The sequence below is a fragment of the Pogoniulus pusillus genome, chromosome 12 (genome assembly GCF_015220805.1).
Source record: "Pogoniulus pusillus isolate bPogPus1 chromosome 12, bPogPus1.pri, whole genome shotgun sequence".
NCBI lineage: Eukaryota > Metazoa > Chordata > Aves > Piciformes > Lybiidae > Pogoniulus > Pogoniulus pusillus.
Window position 1 is genome coordinate 27,865,254 of NC_087275.1, and position 16,819 is coordinate 27,882,072.

Genomic DNA, 16,819 nt, shown 5'->3' on the forward strand with positions numbered 1-16,819 from the left:
TAAGTCTTGAGACTAAACCTTTATCTTAGTTTTTCCCCCCTTTTCCTGGACTTGATCCTTTCTCCTGAAGCAACTGTGCTTTTAAAGGGAAAATCAGTGATTTAAAGGGGATTTGTTTCATGGTTTTGCTTTCTCTGTGTGTAGTTTCCTAGTCTTACTCTGTGAGAATATTGGTAAAAAGTGGAGAGAGAGGTGTGAGAGTGTTCCTGCAGTAAAAGATATTGGTAAATATAAATCATTCAGATGTACATTAGCAATAAAGGGTGTTTTTGTTTTTAACACAGCCGAGGCAGTTACAGTCTGTAATGAATGTGCAGGGGAGGAAGGAATGAGTCTGAAGAGCTTTCTTATGCTGCCACCTTGCGCAAAGGATAATCACAGCTCCTACACTTAGCTGAGGAACAGGAGAGACTCTTGTTGTCTTCTACCCACCTAGATAAAACTGATGGAAAAAGGAAATGGCCAGAAAGGTAGCCAAACATTCCCAGGAGGACAAGTTTATCTCTAAGTATTCTCTCTGAGATTTACATTGCTATAGCAATAAGAGGTAGGGCACAGTCACTGTACAAACAAAGCAGAGCAAGAAGTGCAACCCTCAGTCTGGACAGCAATGTGTAGCTTAAACGTGCCCTCTTCTGTTGCTCACATTCTAGATAGGGTTGTGTACCTTGAGGTGCTCCCCAGATACTACAAAACCCCCAAAATTATGAATGTCAGGTGCTCTTCACAGCTAGTTCAGACCTCAATACAGCAGGCTTAGTCTCTATGCTGAGGTGATGCTTTCATATGTCCCCGCACACGAATGTTAGATAGAGCAAATACAAACATATACATACAGAGAATATTTACTGTGTATAAATGTTATGTGTAAGTGTTCTGTGAGTTTATAGTAGCTTCTGAGCTTATCTCCAAGTCTATAACATAAATATATGTTTTCCACTTTCTCTGTAAAGAGTGCCTCTCTTCCTAAAAGCACAAAGTATGATGAGAAAGCACATAAATAGTGGTTAGTGGTAGATGATGGATCTTGGGCAGAGCCTGAAATAAAAAATCTGCAGCCCCAAATTAAGTCAACTTCATTGCCACTGAGGATTTGGTGATATGCACAGTAGTGTTCAGACTTCTGTGCTGAGTGGTGGATGAGGCTTGTTGGCAGCACTCCTAGGAATGAATTGTAATAGCTCAGCCTTTGTCACCGGCAAGGATTTTCATCTGAACAGTCACCTTGAGTTTGGATCTATTGTGCCAGTAAGTACAAAAGTTTTCATAACACAGGTGGACCTGCTTGCATCTCCAGGTTCGATATCTGCACAAATTCTGTATTCTGCTCAATTTTCTGAAGTTGTCATGAAAAATATTGCTTCTGTGGACAATGAATCCACCTTGAACTCACTGTGCTCTCTCATATTTCTCTTGAACCAGCAATACTGTTAGTCATTTATCTGCCATCTGTTCAAATGGAAGCATCTGAGAGCAGTAAGTAGGAAACCTGAATGGGAAAACCAAATTGTCAAGGTTTTCTGCAGAGAACTCACACAAAAAACAACCCCAAAACAAAAAACCCCAAACCCACCCACCAAAATCAAGCCCACAAAACTCCTCAAGAAACAAAGCCACAAAAAAAAAAACAAAAAACCCCAAACCCTCAGGTGTCTTCATAGATCAGAGGAACAGGAATGACAAAGCAAGAAATTAAAACAACACTTGTAGGAGGAACCAAGCTGAAGACCTGGAGACCCACACAGGAATGGGGCAGAAGAATCACAGACTGGTTTGGGTTGGACCTTTAAAGGTCAGCCAGTCCAACACCCTAGCAAGTGAGCAGAGATGTCTTTAATGCAGCAAATATGATCTCAACCATGAAAATCAGCCAAGTTTGGAGAAGAGGTCATTCTGCCCCTGTACTCTGCACTGGTTAGACCACACCTTGACTACTGTGTTCAGTTCTGGGCCCCCCAGTTTAGGAGGGACATTGAGATGCTTGAGTGTGTCCAGAGAAGGGCGACGAGGCTGGTGAGAGGCCTTGAGCACAGCCCTACGAGGAGAGGCTGAGGGAGCTGGGATTGGTTAGCCTGGAGAAGAGGAGGCTCAGGGGTGACCTTATTGCTGTCTACAACTACCTGAGGGGTGGTTGTGGCCAGGAGGAGGTTGCTCTCTTCTCTCAGGTGGCCAGCACCAGAACGAGAGGACACAGCCTCAGGCTGTGCCAGGGGAGATTTAGGCTGGAGGTAAGGAGAAAGTTCTTCACTGAGAGAGTCATTGGGCACTGGAATGGGCTGCCCGGGGAGGTGGTGGAGTCGCCATCCCTGGGGCTGTTCAAGGCAGGATTGGACGTGGCACTTGGTGCCATGGTCTGGCCTTGAGCTCTGTGGTAAGGGTTGGACTTGATGATCTGTGAGGTCTCTTCCAACCCTGATGATACTGTGATACTGTGACACTGTGAAGAGGAGGCTCTGAGGTGATCTTATTGTGGCCTTTCAGGATCTGAAGGAGGCCTACAAAAAAGCTGGGGAGGGACTTTTTGGGCTTTCAGGAAGTGACAGGACAAGAGAGAATGGAGCAAAGCTGGAGGTGGGGAGGTTCAGGCTGGACGTGAGGCGGAAGTTGTTGAGCATGAGAGTGATGAGAGCCTGGAATGGGTTGCCCAGGGAGGTTGAGGCCTCATCCCTGGAGGTGTTTAAGGCCAGGCTGGATGAGGCTGTGGGCAGCCTGCTCTAGGGTAGGGTGTCCCTGCCCATGGCAGGGGAGTTGGAGCTACATGATCCTTGTGGTCATTTCCAACCCTGACTGATTCTATGATTCTATACTTTAGGTTTAAAATCTGCTTGGGTAAGAGCAGAAAAGCAAAAAGTAGCCTGGCTATGAAGTTGCCAGAACCTGTCAAAACACAGCTATCAGAAGCAGTAAACACAGAGCTGCTTCTCCTTAGAAAACATTTTTTTTTACTTCTTTTGAGAGAGCTAAGGGAGCTGAAGGCTGCTCAGATTGTCACTTTTTGGATGGATCCTTCCAGCAATGCAGGAGCTTTGTGGTGAGAAGCTCACAGCAAGAAGGCATGGAGAGGAAATAAAAATAGTGTTGCAGTTTATAAAACTTCCAGGGTAAAGACAGCTATGTAAGGGAGAAATCCTTCCCAGAGAGAGTGATTGGCATTGGAATGGGCTGCCCAGGGAGGTGGTGGAGTCACCGTCCCTGGAGGTGCTCAAGCAAAGCCTGGATAAGGCACTTAGTGCCATGGTCTAATTGATTGGCTGGGGCTGGGTGCTAGGTTGGAGTGGATGATCTTGGAGGTCTCTTCCAACCTGCTTGATTTTATGATTCAACGATTCATAAGTGTGCATTGTTTTGGAAGAGATTGAGGAAGGGTGTCCCAAGTGGAGAGAGATTCTAATTCACAGGACAAGCCAGAGACTGAGCAAAAGGGGAAGTGTGGAAGAGAGATATTCCATTCCCTTAATCATCTTTGTCCTGTGCAGCATAGGTGAACTCCTAATTGGATAGCACCCATGGCCACAGCCACAGCCACCACTGTGATGCAAGAGGTGATCTTTCTGTACGTCTCTGGCAGCAGAAGTAGGACAGTCTGCTGGAAGCTGCAGGCAAGCAGGGGAGAAGGGAAGGCTGTGCACAGAAGAAGGATGCTCTCACAGTAATGTAGCCAGAAGAAGTGTTGTTCAAGACTCTACCACAGCTTTGGATATCTAAAGGGTTAGTGGATGAGAGCTGTTAGTCAGCTAACTGGGACTCCTGTGGTGGTAAAAGCCTGCCTTCTGCCCTCTTTGCTCAGTGGTGCTGTGCTGTGCACTCTGCACTGTTAGATGCAGTGTAACACTTCTCCAGTAAAGACTACTTTCTAGTTTGGATATTCACATGACTTCTGAGGATTTTTAAGCATTTTTTTCTGTTCACTCTCTCTTCTTGGCATTCTGGGCATGAATCTTCTCAGAATTACAAATTTCCCCCCCCCCCTTCATCTGGGATGTTAGAGGAATTTTAACGAGGAGCAGCCTCCCAAGCAGCTGAATTCTTCAATCCCCACAGAACCTGTCTCAGATAGGAGCAATGCTGCACAAAAACCATTCCCACCCACCACAGTGTAGCTTGTGGAAGGAACTGTGACACCAGCAGTCCAGGCACCAACAAGGCACTGTGAAGCAGCAGTTGCTGATGGATGGTGGCCCTCAGAAAAGATAATATAGAAAGCAACTTGCATTTTTAGTCAATTTTAGCATTGCTGTTATTTGGAAGGCAGCAAAGGGGAAAAGGAGCTGGGGGTCCTAATTGGTGGGATGTTGACCATGAGCCAACAATGCGCTCTTGTGGCCAGGAGGGGCAATGCCATTCTGGGGTGTATTAGGAGGGCTGTGGCTAGTAGGTTGAGAGAGGTTCTCCTGCCCCTCTACTCTGTCCTGGTGAGGCCACATGTGGAGTACTGTGTTCAGTTCTGGGCTCCCCAGTTCAAGAGGGACATGGAACTGCTTGAGAGAGTCCAGCACAGAGCCACAAGGATGATTAAGGGAATGGAACACCTCCCTTACAAGGAGAGCCTGAGGGAGCTGGGGATCTACTCCTTGGAGAAGAGGAGACTGAGAGGTAACCTCATCAATGTTTATAAAGATGTGCAGTATGAGTGCCAGGAGGATGGAGCCAGGCTCTGCTCAGTGATGCTGAGTAACAGGACAAGGGGCAATGTGTGGGAGCTGAGGCATAGGAAGTTTCCTGTAAACATGAGTGGAAATTTTTTCCCTGTGAGGGTGATAGAACACTGAACAGGCTGCCCAGGGGAGTTGGGGAGTCTCCCTCCTTGGAGATATTAAAACCCCACCTGGATGTGTTCCTGTGTGATCTGGTCTAGGTGCTCCTGCTCTGGCAGGGGGGTTGGATTGGATGAGCTTTCAAGGTCCCTTCCAGCCCCTGACATTCTGTGATTCTATAATTCTATGATTTATAATCTTACTTTTCTGAGTTTAAGATATAATCTGTGTATAGGTAGTGTTTGTGGTAGCTTATTTTAGGCTTTGCAGCAGTTTGCTGTTGTAGATAGACTGTGACTGCTGTTAATGCCTAATAAACAGTAACTTTTCTCCCAAAGATGTGGTTCTGCAAGTGAAATTTTCTTGTTTTGAAGTGGTCTCATATATTTGCTTTAATTTATAATAGTCTCAATCATTTTAACTGCTCTTCAAAGACAGAAATTATCTCTCTATTGGACCTTCTGGCTATTGCAATTTATGGCAGAATGACAAACAAAGTAAAATGTCAGAAAGCCAGATGGTGATCTGTGTTTCCTTCATTGAAAAAGAAGTCCTGAGCAGTGTAAGCAAACCCAAGGTCACCAAACAGTGTCACCAAACTGGGTTGTGTTGGTTTGAGACTAATTGGAATATTCTAATGAGAGAAATGAGATCATTGGTTGTAAAAAAAAGAAAGTAATGATAGAGTCTATATCATTCATTGGTTTGCTAAATGGGGCTGGTCAATTTGAAGAAGAGGATGCTAAGGGGAGACCTCATTGCTGTTTAGAGCTACCTGAAGGGAAGTTGTGGAGAGGCTGCTGCTGGTCTTTTCTCACAGATAGATGGTAGGAGACAGGACAAGGGGCAATGGCCTCAAGCTGAGACTGGGTAGGTTTAGATTGGATATTAGGAAAAAGTTTTTCATGGAGAGAGTGATCAGGCACTGGAATGAGCTGCCCGGGGAGGTGCTTGAGTCACTGACCCTGCATGTATTTAAGGGTCTTTTGGATGGGATGCTTAGGGATATGTTTTAAGGTGAATCTTGTAGAGTAGGTTTTTCGGGAAGGACAAGATGTGGGCTGAAAGTAAGTTGTAACTCATTCCAGTTAGGTTGTTGACCAGGAAACTAGACCCCAGTATGCACTTCAGCCTGCCCTGCTTACCTAGGATGCTTTGTAGAAAGAGCAGATGCCTGTCCTTTTCAGTACTGAGCAATATATGTGTTTCTTATCTGCATTTTTCACTTTGTGTTACTTCCTTACGTGATGGGACAAGCATTTAGAAGCATTTTCTACCTTATTTATGAGCCTAGAGAGAGCCTTTTAATGTTTAAAGCAGTTATTAATAGCAAAGAGTAGTAGACACTGTTTACTTAGTTTTGCATGACTCCCTCAAAAAATCCTCTACACCTGGGCTTGCTGTGCTCTCAAAGTTTCAGTAATATAAGCCATAGAAGTGTAATTCAACAGAGAAGCCCTTTCCCCATCAGTTACTTTATTACAGCACACTAAAGGTGACAAGGAAAAAGAAAATATGAAGAGAAGCAGTAAAGCTGAAACAGGTGATAAATTAAACTTGGTGTATAAGCTGTTCTTCTGAATAGTTACATGGCTGGAAGGGATTTTAGGTACTCCTCTAATCCATCCTCCTGTCCTGACAGGATGAATTATATCCCTCGTCATGCCTGACAAGAGCTTATCTAACTTACCTTTAAAGGTTCCACTGATAGCAACGGCTACAAACTGGAATGTAGAAGATTGCACCTCAACATGAGGAGAAACTTCTTTATGGTGAGGGTGTCAGAGCACAGAAACAGGCTGCCCAGAGAGGTTGTGGAGTCTCCTTCTCTGGGCACTGTCAAAACCCACCTGGATGCATTCCTGTGTGAACTACTCTAGGGGATCCTGCCTTGGCACAGAGGTTGGACTCGATGATCTCTGGAGGTCTCGTCCAACCTCTAAGGTTCTGTGATGGGGTCTCTAAGACACCCTCATTCAATCTATTTCTGTCAGTAACCTTACAATTCAAATCTTGTCCAGGCATCTAAGACAACCCTTCTGCATTGTAATATAATGCCCTATTTTCTTACCATTCTCACCAGCAACACAGCTAAACTTTGTGGCAGAAGATCCTTACCTATTTAAAGGCTAATGATCCTACATTTTATGGAGAGCTACTTGCCTGCAGTCGTTCAAGCATCCATATTTCCTAGACCTCTTACATCCTCTGGGCATCCATTTGGCCAACAACTTTACTGAACTACAAGTCCAAGATTTTCTATTGGAATGGGAAAAGAAATCCCTAACAATGTGTGAAATATATTCCTTTGCAATCCATTCATACTATTTTATCATACATATCTAAATAACATGTTGAAGCCTGTATAGAAAAATTTCATGTGTTTGCTTTGGGTTTTTATGTTTGTTTGTTTGTTTGTTTGGGGTTTTGCTTTGCTTTGCTATCCTTTGCTTTCCTTTGCTTTGTTTTGTTTTGTTTTCATAGAGCCATAGAATCAGTCAGGATTGGAAGGGACCACAAGCATCATCTAGTTCCAACTCCCCTGCCATGGACAGGGACACCCTACCCTAGAGCAGGCTGCCCACAGCCTCATCCAGCCTGGCCTTGGGCAACCCATTCCAGATCATGCTGAACAACTTCCTCCTCATGTCCAGTCTGAATCTCCCCACTTCCATTTACTCCATTCCCCCTAGTCCTGCCACTCTCTGAGATCCTAAGAAGTCCCTCCCCATCTTTTTTGTAGCCCCCCCTTCAGATACTGGAAGGCCACAAGAAGGTCACCTCAGACCCTCCTCTTTAGACTGAACAGACCCAACTCTTTCAGTCTGGCCTCGTAAGAGAGCTGCTCCAGCCCTCTGATCAACCCAGTGGCCCTTCTCTGGACATGCTCCAGCATCTCCACTTTCTTCTTGTAATGGGGGCTCCAGAACTGGATGCAGTACTCCAGGTGGGGTTTCACCAGAGCGAAGTTGAGGGGGAGAATCACCTCCCTTGCCCTGCTGGCCACACTTCTGATGCAGCCCAGGATCTGGTTGGCTCTCCAGACTGCACGTTCACACTGCTGGCTCATGCTGAGCTTTTTATCCACCAGCACCTCCATGTCCCTCTCCTCAGGGCTGCTCTCCAGCCAGTCACTGCCCAGCCTGTATTTGTGCTTGGGATTGCCCCAACCCAGATGCAGGACCTTGCACTTGGTCTTGTTGAACCTCACGAGGTTGGCTTGTGCCCACCTCTGTAGGCTGTCCAGGTCCCTCTGGATGGATCTCTTCCCTGCAGCCTGTCTGCTGCACCACACAGCTTGGCATTGTCAGCAAACTTGCTGAAGGTGCACTCAATGCCTCTGTCTATGGCACTGACAAATAGGCTGAAAAAGACTGGTCCCAGGACTGATCCCCAAGGGACTCTGCTTGTCACTGGCCTCCACTTGGACATGGACTCATTGACAGCCACTCTTTGGGTGCAGCCATCAAGCCACTTCTTTATCCATCTCATGGTCCATCCATCAACCCCATGTTTCACCAGGATGTGGTGTGGAACAGTGTCAAAGGCCTTGCTGAGGTCCAAGTAAATACATCAGTTTTGTTTTGTTTCAGTCTAGCACTTTCTGATAATCAATAACCTGAGCTGAAGCATATTTTCCATCTGCAGTTCTAAACATTCTGCACAGCTTTAAATTTCCTTTTGACAGAGCACTTTTCTAACACCATGGCTGAAGCATTTGATGTTAAATGAAGATACCTTTGAAATATCTCTTAAATCCTCTTTTTTAAAGGTCACCCTGAAGTTAAAATCTAGACTGGTCAAAACACTTAGAAATAGCCTAGCAGTACTGTCAGTGTGGGAGGGGAACCTCTGTGGATGGGTGATTTTTAGTGTCTAATTGCCATGAATCTATGAAATCAAGTGCAATACACCAGTTCATGACAATATCAGCATGTGCCATTGTCTCAATGATCATTAATATCACAGACTCACACAACTTCAGAGGCTAGAAGAGACCTCCAGAGATCATGGAGTCCAACCTCTGTGCCAAGGCAGGATCCCCTAGGGTAGTTCACACAGGAATGCATCCAGGTGGGTTTTGACAGTGTCCAGAGAAGGAGACTCCACAAGCTCTCTGAGCAGCCTGTTCCTGTGCTCTGTCACCCTCACTCTAAAGACGTTTCTCCTCATGTTGAAGTAAAACCTTCTGTGATCCAGTTTTCAGCTGTTACTCCTTGTCATATGGCTGTGCACCACCAAAAAGAGATTGGCCCCATCCACTTGACAGCCACCCCTCAGATATTTGTACACATTGATCAGATCTCTTCTCAGTCTTCCTTTCTCCAGACTAAATAGCCCCAGGGCTCTTAGTTTCTCTTCATAGGGGAGATGCTCAAGTCCCCCAATCATCCTTATGGCTCTCCACTGGACTCTTTCCACCAGGTCCCTGCCTCTTATGTATGTTTTCCTGAGACATGCAGGTTCCACTTTCCAGCAGAGTTTGATTTATTTCTGTGAAATGTCTCACACAATAGAAGGGAAAGGCAAATAGAAAAGGAACCAAGTGCTTGTGTAACATAGCAGTTCTGCTGGAATTAGCATGCAGGGAATATGAAAGGAAAAACTTCCCATCTTGTTTGCAACCTGCCCAAAGAAGAATTCTTTATGTCAGAAGTTAAACACTGTCATTACTGCAGACCTTTGACTTCACAAGTGACACAGGCTTTTATACCTCAGAAGTGTTGCTACAGAAGAGGGAAAATGAAATAAAGCAGAAAGCTTAAAGGAGCATATGATGGCTGCTAGTGAGCCTGGCCAAATCTGCAACACAGCAGGTCTCTCTGTGTCTGCTGTGCCATACTCTGTCACAAGCAGCTTTCAAATGTGGTGAAGGAAACGTTAACATTTCTAATCTGGGAAACATTCAGTGTTGCCATCTCAGTTTCATCAAAAGCCTGAAATAAAAAAGCATCCAGAGCACTTTCTGTTGTGAGAGCTCAGCAAAACACAGATGTTGCTGCTCTGTATTTTCCCAGAGCCCCTCACCAACTCCTTTCACACAGTCTAGGCTTCCCATAACCCTATCGCCACCTCTAACAGCAGCCTGCCATTTCCATCAACATCATCTTCTGCAGAGTTGCTGACATGGCTCAGCACTATGCTATTCTGCACAGGAAACTGATTAAAACTAAAGGGGTAGCAACGTATCATCGCTATTTCTGGGGAAGGAAGAAGACACTGTTCCTGTGCATCCTAAGAAATAAGGAGAAAGAACCTAGCTGAAGCCTGGCTCAGAATTTCTTTACAGAAATGTATTAAAAAAAGGAAAGGGAAAAGGAAAAGGAAAAGGAAAAGGAAAAGGAAAAGGAAAAGGAAAAGGAAAAGGAAAAGGAAAAGGGGAAGAGAAGAGGAGAGGAGAGGAGAGGAGAGGAGAGGAGAGGAGAGGAGAGGAGAGGAGAGGAGAGGAGAGGAGAGGAGAGGAGAGGAGAGGAGAGGAGAGGAGAGGAGAGGAGAGGAGAGGAGAGGGGAGGGGAGGGGAGGGGAGGGGAGGGGAGGGGAGGGGAGGGGAGGGGAGGGGAGGGGAGGGGAGGGGAGGGGAGGGGAGGGGAGGGGAGGGGAGGGGAGGGGAGGGGAGGAGAGAAGAGAAGAGAAGAGAAGAGAAGAGAAGAGAAGAGAAGAGAAGAGAAGAGAAGAGAAGAGAAGAGAAGAGAAGAGAAGAGAAGAGAAGAGAAGAGAAGAGAAGAGAAGAGAACCAAAAAAGAAAAGAGGAGACCACAGCCCAAAAGGCAAGGAAGTGCATTAATCAACATTCACCTTATGGCTGTGAAAGAGCAATTGAGATCCATGCTGACATTATCAAAAGCTTTCTGTCTTGCTCATGTACTTTTCAATAGCAGGCTTATTTCCCCTGCACTCTGGAGACTAGGGATAACCAATTAAGATTTTAAAACATCTATGGTGTTTTCCAGCAACCTGTACAGAGAATATTAATAAACCTCTATACTTCACAGTGTGTGCTGCTTCATGAAAGTCAGCATTTTTAGCTATTGTGTTCTGTGATATCCTTCAGGTTTCCTTGAAATCAGATTTGTTTGGTTTTTCATCTCTGCTAAAGATTTTTTTTCTTAGTTTAAATAGTTTTCTCCTTTGAAATATTTTGCATATGGATAATAGTGTAACATAACATTGTGTGATTCTGAGATTCCTGTTCAACTGCAGGGAAGTTATTCTTCCCCTGTACTCAACACTGGTCAGGCTACATCTTGAGTCTTGTGTCCAGTTCTGGGCTCTTCAATTCAAGAGAGATGTTGAGATACTGGAAGAGGTCCAGAGATGGATGACAAAGCTGGGGAGAGGCCTGGAACACAAACCCTATAAGGAGAGGCTGAGGGAGCTGGGGGTGTGCAGCCTGGAGAAGAGGAGGCTCAGAGGTGACCTCATTGCTGTCTACAACTACCTGAATGGAGACTGTAGCCAGGTGGGGTTGGTCTCTTCTGCCAGGCAACAGAACAAGGGGACACAGTCTCAATTCGTGCTGGGGGAGGTCTAGGCTGGATGTTAGGAGGAAGTTCTTCACAGAGAGAGTGATTGGCATTGGAATGGGCTGCCCAGGGAGGTGGTGGATTCACCATCCCTGGAGGTGTTTAAGCCAAGCTTGTCTGGGGCACTTAGTGCCGTGGTGTGATTGACTGGATAGGGCTGTGTGCTGGTTTAGACTGGATGATCTTGGAGATCTCTTCCAACCTGGTTGATTCTATGATTTTATGAATAACAATTTCCAATGCTATCTTAGGCACAGTAATCACACAAATTTCATTTATCCAAGCATGTCCTCACTAATGTGCCTACTTATTCATTTAGAAGACAATTACTGCTTAAACATGGAGTTTTGAAAGTTAGAAAGACAAGACAATCTTTGTGCCTTAAAGAACCTTTTCCCATTTGTTACTCCACTTTCACAGAATGAATTACAGAATCTCAAGGGTTGGAAGGGACCTTGAAAGCTCATCCAGTTCAACCCCTCTGCCTGAGCAGGATCACCTAGACCAGATCACACAGGAATGCACCCAGGTGGGTTTTGAATATCTCCAGAGAGGGAGACTCCACACTCCTCAGGGCAGCCTGTTCAGTGTTCTATCACCCTCACAGTTTATCTGACCTCTCATAGTCTAATGCTTATGTGGCAGGTTGTATTAAGATGTGTTGTTATATCTGAGTAGTTTTAATGGAGAATTTGATATCTGCATGTTATGATTGCCAGCTCTGATTAAGGATCTCGTGGCTATCATGGTCACCAGTGGATGCTCTGAGGTCTCCAGCAAAAGAAGATCCAGAGGAGGGACGCAAAACTGATCAAGGGGCTGGAGCACCTCCTATGTTAGGTCAAGCTGAGAGACTTGAAGTTTAGTCTGAAGAGAAGGCTCTGAGCAGTCCATATAGCAGCATTCCAGTACTTAAAAGGGGCATAAAGAAAAGATGGAGGGCGAATGTCTATCAAGGAGTGTAGTGATAGGACAGTGAAAAAGGATATATTTGGATTAGGTAGAAGGAAGAAATTCTTTATTGTGAGGGTGGTGAGACAGTGGAACAAGTTGCTCAAAGAATATGTTGATGCTGCATCCCTGGAAGAGTTCAAGGCCAATTTGGATGAGGCTTTGTACAATCCAATCTAGTGGCAGATGTCCATGCCTATGGCAAGGGGGCCTGAAACTAGATGATCATTAAGGTCTCTTCCAACCCAAAGCATTCCATAGTTCCATGATACAATGACCAAAAATTCAGTATGACTGAACAAAAAATAGTTCAGCTGTAAGAATAAAAGAAAGAGCCCTTCCTAACCATCTGCCTTCTGAGACAAATTTGATACCCTGGGTTGCTTGTTTCAGTGATAGCTGATGGCTATGGCTATTCTCTAACAGGATACAATTGCAATTTCAGTTTGCTTTGTCTCCTGTCTTTCAAAATCCTGTCCCTTCACTACCAAAAGAAATGGAAGTGGTTTGTTTTTTAAATGTATTTCGTTGAGAGACTGCAGGATGACAACATCCCTTGAATCATTTTTGGTAGACCATAGATAATTTCATCACCAAAATGATACCAGTTATCATCCTGTCTATGCTTGTTAGTTTTGGGGGCGAGCTGCTGAGGAGATGTGATGATGGTGTGCCAATATGTGCAAAAGGCAGCTTCTGATGCCTAAGCACTTCCTAAAAGCAATGTTGTTCCTCTGTGTAACTTCACAGTGTCATTCTTGTCTCCTCCATTGCACTTCATCCAACTCATTCTACCTGCAAACAATGTGGAGCAAAAAAATGTCACTGATCCACTGTCTAATTTCAAAGCAAGAGGATGGAGCCAGGCTCTGCTCGGTGATGCCCAATGACAGGACAAGGGGCAATGGGTGGAAGTGGAGGCATAGGAAGTTCCATGTAAACAAGGAGGAATTTCTTCACTGTGAAGGCATCAGAACATGGGAACAGGCTGTCCAGGGGGGCTGTGTAGTCTCCCTTTCTGGAGATGTTCAAAACCCACTTGCATGTGTTCCTGTGTGATCTGGTCTAGGTGGTCCTGTACTGTAGGGGCTTTGGACCGGATGATCTTGCGAGGTCCCTTCCAGCCCCTGACATTCTGTGATCCTGTGATTAAATGTCTGTGGGTTAGTAAATTCAGGCTTAGCTTAGTTAGCATACGTTCATGCAGCTCTATTGAGTTTTCTACAGACAGCAGAAGTAACTTGAGCAGAACTTGGCCCATGGCATGAGCAACATTTCACACAGCCATGGTGCCACATCGCCCACCTCCCATCCCCAGTGATATTTCAGTGTACCTTCTGAGCACCAAACTCACTCTTAAACTTCCCTTCCCAGTTGTGGTGTGAGAGAACTCAGTAAAACCCTCCTTCATTTTTTTAAGAGCTTAGCAGAATTTCCTAAGTAGCAAATGTGTTGAAAGTGGATCTCAGAGACACCTATTCCACACTGCAAGGTGGTGTTAAAACCCATGGGTAAGAGATGCTGCCAAGCACCTGAGAAATGACCTTTTCTATTCTGTTCCAGAGGGGTCTCTATATTGTGTCTAGTGCAAATGCTTCACAGAATAGTAAGCTGTAAGTCATGATATATTTACTTCTATAACACACTGAAATATTCCCACTTGCAGCTGAGGTCTTCTGGCACAACTGAAGTCATAGTTCAAAACAATAAAGCTTGACTTGAACTGCAAGGCTTGGAATAATTTGAAGAGATTGTAGAGACTGTACAAAACCCCCTAATTCTCTACAAAATGCAGTCAAAGCTGTTTTATATAGACAGCAGTTCTAATTTGCTGTTCTTCAAAATGAAATGGGGAAAAGCAGACAGAATATAATAGAATTGCTTGAGCTGGAAGCTAGATGTGATATCAAGGCAAGTGCTGGAGAACGTATAATAGGAATTTCAATTGCTAAGAGACTTGATCTTGTCTCTTAGCTTCAAAGGAAATACCTCTAGCAAGCTGACATTTGCTACCATGGTGAAAGGCAGGGATGTAAGGAGCAGACCTGAGGGAAGCATACTGCCTAGTGAGTTACCAACACCTACACATTGCAGCACTTAGCATTTTTTTTGGAAGCTTCTCGCCCAGATACTCTCCAGCCCCATCTGTGCTCAGCTTGAGAGCTCTGCTGTAGCCAGAGCTCAAAGCTGCAGGCCAAATTAGAGATGCATGAACTGATCAAAATTTCCTCTAAACCTACCTCAAGAATAAGTGACTGAAATGAATTCTATCAACTCTGCACATTTGCAGCATCACCCCTGGCACTTTCCAGCTGATTGGTTTGTTGCCACAATGGCTTCAGAACTATACTGCACTACAAATGAATGCAGTAGTTCCTCAAGCAGTGCCTTACAATTTCTATGCACCTACACTTGCTCTTAGACTCACAGAATCATAGAATCAACCAGGTTGGAAGAGACCTCCAAGACCATCCAGTCCAACCTAGCACCCAGCCCTATCCAGTCAACTAGACCAGGGCACTAAGTGCCTCATTTAGTCTTTTCTTAAACACCTCCAGGGATGGTGCCTCCACCACCTCCCTGGGCAGCCCATTCCAATGCCAATCACTCTGTCTGGGAAGAACTTCTTCCTAACATCCAGCTTGTACTTCCCCTGCAACTCTCTGGAATGTGGCACAATGGATGCTTAGCAAGAAAAACAAATGAAAGAGGATAAAGGCTTAAAGTCATGAGAAAATAAATGAGAACATAGTCAAAGAAAAAAACCAAACCAAACGAACAACACTTTGGGATCTCCACTTTTATCCTTAGAATATAAAATCATTCTCTTCCAGTCAGTAGGGAGAATATGAATGACTAAGGAGGCTTAATGCAAGTTTGCAAAGCTGGAATAGACACTAATGAGATAAAAAAAAAAAAATCATGACTACTTAAAATACATGATTGAGCCTCCCAGCAAATTCAGTCTAGGATTTTGTCCCAGGTGACTAAAAGTGTCCAAAAAGAATTCCAAATAAGTTTAATACATTTTCTTACTCATAACTTGCAGCACTATGTAAATCATACTCTGCCTCTAGAGAGAGAGCATAAATTGAAAAATACGATGTATACTTACTGTATTATTCAGGACTACACAAAGTACCATGTCTCTAAGGGGCTCATTCAGTAATCCAGCTGCATGAATTCTTCTGCATCTATAGGTAGCACGTGGGATGAGATTTAACAAGGCCAAGTGCAGGGTTCTGTGCTTTGGCCACAACAACCCCAAGCAGCGCTAAAGGCTGGGGGCAGAGTGGCTGGAGAGCAGCCAGGAAGAAAGGCAGCTGGAGGTGCTGGTAGATAGTAGTTGAAGATGAGCCAGCAGTGTGCCCAGGTGGCCAAGAGAGCCAATGGCATCCTGGCCTGCATCAGGAACAGTGTGGCCAGCAGGACAAGGGAGGTTATTCTGCCCCTGTACTCAGCACTGGTCAGACCACACCTTGAGTCCTGTGTCCAGTTCTGGGGTCCTCAATTCAAGAGAGATGTTGAGGTGCTGGAATGTGTCCAGAGGTGGACAACAAAGCTGGTGAGGGGCCTGGAACACAGCCCTGTGAGGAGAGGCTGAGGGAGCTGGGGGTGTACAGCCTGGAGAAGAGGAGGCTCAGGGGTGACCTCATTGCTGTCTACAACTACCTGAAGGGAGGCTGTAGCCAGGTGGGGGGTGACCTCTTCTGCCAGGCAACCAGCAACAGAACAAGGGGACACAGTTTCAAGTTGTGCCAGGGGAGGTATAGGCTGGATGTTAGAAGGAAGTTCTTCCCAGAGAGAGTGATTGGCATTGGAATGGGCTGCCCATGGAGGTGATGGAGTTGCAATCCCTGGAGGTGTCCAAGAAAAGCCGAAATGAGGCACTTAGTGCCGTGGTTTAATTGATTGGCTAGAGCTGGGTGATAGGTTGGCCTGGATGATCTTATCCTTCTCAGGTGTGTAATAGGAAAATAAAACTGTCTTGATATCTTTTCCACTATAACATTTCCATGCCATTTTCGTTGATGGCTCCTCTTGAAGTCTCAAAGGCCAGAAACACTTTGTGTCTCTATTATAATCCTTAGGCTGAAAGAGCTAAAGCTCAAGATTTTGCTTATTAAGAAAAAAAAACATTTTGTTCCTCTCTGGATATTGAATGCAAGCAGCACAATGTATCAGTGTCCTTCTCAATTACTAAATATAAACTCTTTCAGTGTTACATTCAAACTGCTCTCAACCCTTTCCAGTTCATTCTCTATGGGCAATTTGTATGGTATTGTTTTTTGCAGCTTAAATTGCAGTCATTTACGTCTCAATAATGTTCAAGTACACAACTTGCAAATTGCAATACTTCTCGGGTTTAGTATAAATGTCTCTCCCCAGGAGCTGAAGTTTTGCTGAAGTAATGCTAAAAACAATAATAAACAAAACTTAAAAAAAAAGTAAAAAAAAAAAGCTGCTTTGTTGTCTTTCTGTTCAATAAAATCTTGGGAGCTGGGGTGGTTTAGCTTGGCGAAGAGGAGGCTCAGGGCAGACCTCATTGCTGCCTACAACTACCTGAAAGAAGGCTGTAGCCAGGTGGGA